Genomic DNA, 6,403 nt, shown 5'->3' on the forward strand with positions numbered 1-6,403 from the left:
TTAAACAGTTCCTTAAAATGATATGTTATTCACTGAGATTGAAAGACAAAGCCACAGTAAGAAATTAACCAGAAAATGTGATTCAGAATGTAATTTGACATAAAGAAACCACTTTCTGTATTGTTACATGGTAAGAAGACAAAACGTGTGCTTATAAAAGGCAAAAACAAAAAACAAAGACATTACCTCTGAAATTCAATGCATGGGGTAAAACTATTATAAAAAATAATAATATATTGGCCATTCTACACAATTAGTTCACAGTAAAAAATAACTTAAAAAAACAAAAAAACAAAACAGATATTGGATATTTTATATGAATATTTCATGATTTCTTTACACCTAAGGCACTAATTGAGATTATAATAACATAAATATATACAAAAATCATAATTTATAGAGTACTTTCTATTAGGAAGTGGCTGTGCAAATCCATCTCAAGTGGTCTGATACAGGTTGCTTGACCATTTTTAACTTTCCTATTTTATTTTTTTTGAGCGGTTACCTCTATGTATTGGTATTGCAAAACCACCAGTTTTTTATTTTTATTTCACCTGGTTTAACAACAATGGCCATCTTTGTGTCATGGCACATGACAAATATTTGTTATACAGCCGTTTACGGAAACCTCAATATCTCAGCTCAGGATGGTCCTAGCTCCTTGGAACAAAAACTGATGTCTAGAGCACATTACATGTTACATGTACATATTTAAACATTTTGCAAATTGTTGTTCCTTAGACTTTGAACTTAAGTTCTAATGTAATGCTCATGATTGCTCAAAGTTCCACATTTAGGGGCAATTTATAATGGGAAAGGTTCGAGTCTCAGTCTTAATTTTTTTTAGGGGGTACATATGTTAGTATGCATGCAGAACATTTCAGGTTTGAGACTTCTCTTATTTATTTATTTTATGGGGTCGAGAAAGTGCCATTTTTTTAAATTCCCCTCACTTTCAAGTTGAATATCTCTGGTGGGGGACCAGATAGGAACCTGACATTTTCACAGAAATAAGTCCTCTATAGTAGCATGCTGCCTTCATGTGCTATCGGAATTATCCTACTTCCCACTTCTGAAGTGGTAATTACGAGTATGTCGTAAATACGTGCTTTGTTGTTGGAAAGAACGTGAAACATGGACGACGCCAGGTTCATTCATACTTATTTCTTGAGGAACTTTTATTTTGACACCATAATACAAATCACTCAGTTAGCTTGCTGACGATAATGGAATTTTGGTCAAATACAAGCTATTTTCACATTGTAAAAATGTACAACATGCATAGGTTGCTGATATACATAAATTAATTTGACCAAAAAGGCAAGAACTAACAATTACCTGTATTTAGAAAAATGAACAAAACCTGTCATTCGCTACAGAAACTGTACTCTCCTCCGCCATGTTGAAAGTTTAGAACTCCTCCCATCTTGGAAACTCAGGTATCAAAATTATCTCAGAGTTTCCCAGTCGTAAATACGATTGAGGGGTCATTTGTGCACAATTTCCGAGTGGGAAACTCGTATTTACGATAATTCCGTTAGCACGTGAAGGCAGAATAAGTCCTCTATAATAGCAATCTGCTGTAAAAATTGGTTACAGAGCTAAGGCTAGTAGAAATCTGGCGAAAAGCCTACGTTATTCATGCATTTTGAGAAATGAACAGATGTAATATAAGCATAACAAATAATAAAAATGAACAGAATTTTACAGTAATTATGTTTATGATTGACATACAATAGCTTATGTTTGTCAATGAAGTCTAAAATGTTACTACTTTTGATACTGGCAACAGTGAAGCATGATCTATCACAGAGTTCTTCAAAAAGTTCATAAACAAAAATGTTAAGTTTTAAATAACATTAAATGAACTTTATGTGGAGTTTAAAAATCAGCACCCAGAGTTAAAGATAGGGAGATCAAAATTTTGTGAACTGAGGCCAAAATTGTGTGTGCTGGCAGGAACATCTGGAACTCACACTGTCTGTGTCTGCACACAACATCAGAAGATCAAGCTGATGGTTGAGTCAGCAAAGCTAAAAGTGGACTACAAGGACCTGCTGGAACTTCTAGTCTGTGACATAAACAGTTATGACTGCATGCTCAACAAGTGTGACCAGTGTCCAGGTATAGAGGTTTTACTGCAGATGCTTGAAGAGTCAGACAAAGATGACACACTTCCTGATAACATCACCTTTAAGCAGTGGGTTATGACTGACAAAGCAGATATGATCACTGTCGTTCTCCCAAAGGATGAATTCTCTGTTTCTCTGGCTGAAACTCAATGCGTTAAAGACAGACCATTGGTTGAGCACATCGTAGAAAACTGTGATGTTTTGTAAAATTCTTCCACCCACCTGGACCAAGAACATCACTCAAAATGTCTACTGAGGACAAAGTGTGGGTTCCCATGAACAATGTTCTCAGTAACCTGACACCTGCTGAATTGACTTCTGTCACTGGATGCTCCCACAACATTTCAGAGAGACTGAGTGAGGAAATCTCACAGCTTCTAATAAAACATGTAAATGTAAACATGTAAAATACTGTTCATTTTTGTTATTTGTTATGCTTATAAAGTAGGCTTTTCCCCAGATTTCTACTAGCCCTAGCTCTGTAACCAGTGGAACCTCAGATTTTTACAGCAGAATGCTACTATAGAGGACTTATTTCTGTGAAAATTTCAGGTTCCTATCTGGTTACAGAGCTAGGGCTAGTAGAAAGTGAGGGCAATTTAAAAAAAAAAATGGCACTTTCTCGCCCCCATAAAAAAAAAGAAAGAAAGAAGTCTCAAACCTGAAATGTTCTGCATGCACACTGTACTTACATAGGTACCCCCTAAAAAAAGTGAAACTGAGACTCGAACCCTTCCCATTATAAATCGACCCTAAAAGTGGAACTTTGAACAACCTTGAGCATTACATTAGGACTTACGTTCTAAGTCTAAGGAACAAGAATGTGCAAAATGTTTATACACTGGCGGCCAAAAGTTTGGAATAATGTACAGATTTTGCTCTTATGGAAAGAAATTGGTACTTTTATTCACCAAAGTGGCATTCAACTGATCACAATGTCAGGACATTAATAACGTGAAAAATTACTTTTACGATTTGAAAACAATTTTCAACGACTTTACTTCAAAGAGTTTTCATCAAAGAAATCCTCCACGTGCAGCAATGACAGCTTTGCAGATCCTTGGCATTCTAGCTGTCAGTTTGTCCAGTTACTCAGGTGACATTTCACCCCACGCTGGCTGTAGCACTTGCCATAGATGTGGCTGTCTTGTTGGGCACTTCTCACGCACCTTACAGTCTAGCTGATCCCACAAAAGCTCAATGGGGTTAAGATCCATAACACTCTTTTCCAATTATCTGTTTCTTTGCTCACTCTAACCTTTTATTTTTGTTTTTCTGTTTCAAAAGTGGCTTTTTCTTTACAATTCTTCCCATAAGGCCTGCACCCCTGAGTCTTCTCTTTACTGTTGTACATGAAACTGGTGTTGAGCAGGTAGAATTCAATGAAGCTGTCAGCTGAGGAAATGCGAGGCGTCTATTTCTCAAACTACAGGCTCTGATGTACTTATCCTCTTGTTTAGTTGTACATCTGGCTCTCCACATCTCTTTCTGTCCTTGTTAGAGCCAGTTGTCCTTTGTCTTTGAAGACTGTAGTGTACACCTTTGTATGAAATCTTTTCGTGAAATAGTTTTTTGGCAATTTCAAGCATTGTATAGCCTTCATTCCTCAAAACAATGATTGACTGATGAGTTTCTAGAGAAAGCTGTTTCTTTTTTGCCATTTTTGACCTAATATTGACCTTAAGACATGCCAGTCTATTGCATTGGCAACTCAAAAACAAACACAAAGACAATGTTAAGCTACATTTAATGAACCAAATAGCTTTCAACTGTGTTTGATATAATGGCAAGTGATTTTCTAGTACCAAATTAGCAATTTAGCATGATTACTCAAGGATAAGGTGTTGAGGTGATGGCTGCTGGAAATGGAGTCTGTCTAGATTTGATCAAAAATGACTTTTTTCAAATAGTGATGGTGCTGTTTTTTTTTACATCAGTAATGTCCTTACTATACTTTGTGATCAGTTGAATGCCACTTTGGTGAGTACCAATTTCCTTCTGAAACAGCAAAATCTGTACATTATTCCGAACTTTTGGCTGCCACTGTATATGTACATTTACCTGGTAATGTGCTCTAGAGATCAGTTTTTGTTCCAAGGAGCAAGGATCACCCTGAGCCGAGATATTGAGGTTTCTGTAAACAGCTGTAAAACCAAAATTTGTTGTGTGCCATGACACAAAGATGGCCGTTGTGGTTAAACCAAGTAAAATAAAAATAAAAAACTGGTGATTTTGCAATACCAATACATAGAGGTAATCATAAAAATTTTTTTTGGAAAATTAAAAATGGTCAAGCAACCAACTTTACAATTATTGGACCACTTGAGATGGACTGACCCACTCCTATATTTCAACAATCATGTTAACTAAAATTTTATGATAATGATTGATTAAACATATTCAATTTGATAAATCTTTAACTCTCAGATCAGTATGATCAAATGTATGCATTTAACAGAGAAAATGTTCATTTAGATTTTTATTAATCTTATAAATTGAATTTTGAAATTGGCTAAAATTGTCATTTTTATTGATGTGGCTATGAAAATCTTTAAGATAAAATCATAAAAAATATATGATTGGGGGGTGGGATGGGGTGTTTGAAAACAAATTCTTAATAGATAAATATAATCCTTGTTATTATGGTGTATTTCTATGTTTCGGTAGTGACAAATTTTGGGAGAGGAAAAACATTTTTTTTTTAAAAGTCTTTAAATATAACAAAATATTATTTTACTATATATGTACCTAAGATATAGTAAATATATGAAAGTTTTGGGGATTTTTTTTTAATGTTCCCAACTCTAAATTTGAAACAATTTGGTAGAATACATATATCTCTGCCACTGCATATAATGATCCCAAAACAACAGCTGTAATAAAGTGAACACTTACGGTCTCCATCTGGCTAATCGCCTCTGCTGTCTTTGTAGAGAAAAACACAGCCTGAAAAATACATGTTCTTTTACACACTCAGCAGAAAAACAGCACTCGTTAGCTCTTTAATCACATATACATTATGAAACAAGAATATTGGCATGTTAGTTTGAGGTTCTCCCTGTCTGACACACAAGCTGCTGCTGTGATGAAGAATCTAAACTGGGTGGGTTAGTATTCTTTTCTTTTCTTTAACTTACCTGTATCCAGCATGAGAAAGCCTGCAGGTATCTTATGCTTCTGAAAATCACTCGTGCAGACATCACGGATCCTGTAACTGATGTTTGTAGTATGTTTGTGAAGTGCCTTTGCACGCTTACTTTGACTTACTTTAGAAATGTAATGACGTATTTCATTTGCATAATTGATTTAATCATTTGTGCTTCTTCATCAAGTCTGAATGTATCTGTTAGAGTTAACCGGTCTGCATTGTATTCAAACGTCTGCCGGTCATTGTATTCAATTGCAATCTGGTGGTTTATTGAAAGAAGAACTTGGAAAGTTGATTGTGTGTTGTTGTCAGATAACATTTCCTGCGCTTCATTTATCGACCACTGCCTCTCGCTATTGCGCTTTAAAATCAATAATTCCCCTATTTTAACTATTCACTGTGTATTTTCAATTCAATGGCTTTTAAAATGCATCAGTGTCATTGAGGTGTAAGTTATTGTCAGAGCGCTGCTGAAACGTCACACAAACGGTGTTGTCATGTGGTACGTAAAACTTTTCTCTGCGCTGATAAGCGTGGACCAATCACAATCGTTTGTGATTATTGAATTGGGATTTTTATAGAGATTGCTTGAGCGGATATTTATTTTTATTTTAGATTATAAATAAAATAAACTTATAAGAGATTATACGTTTTAATATACAAATATATCCAATAAGACATGAAACGTCCTGAGACTTGAATTTGGCCAGAGAGTATTTAGCAGAGACGGGCCACTTCTATTTAAATGAATGGAAGAAATTGGAACGCCCAACGATCAACGGATGTAGAAAGAAAGTCCCGCCTTGTAGGTAAAAGAGCCAATCACCTTTTAGATATTGACATCGCCTGTCAATCAATTCGCTAACGCGCATGCATATTAGCTATACATGCCGGGAAAATTGCGTGTTTTAGCGTAATCTCATGTAAAAATAAAATAAAAAAAAGGCACAATTTATGATTCCAATATTACCATATTTTATTGCTGATTTGAAATATGTTCTTTGATCGTAATCTTGATCAACCGTTTTTGAGATTTCTGTGTCCCCCCCATTCAAGCTGCACTAGCATGACTCCCGCGTTCCAAAATTGGCTAACTGACTTGCTAGAGACACTTTGATTTGGC

This window comes from Myxocyprinus asiaticus, chromosome 25, assembly GCF_019703515.2.
Source record: "Myxocyprinus asiaticus isolate MX2 ecotype Aquarium Trade chromosome 25, UBuf_Myxa_2, whole genome shotgun sequence".
NCBI lineage: Eukaryota > Metazoa > Chordata > Actinopteri > Cypriniformes > Catostomidae > Myxocyprinus > Myxocyprinus asiaticus.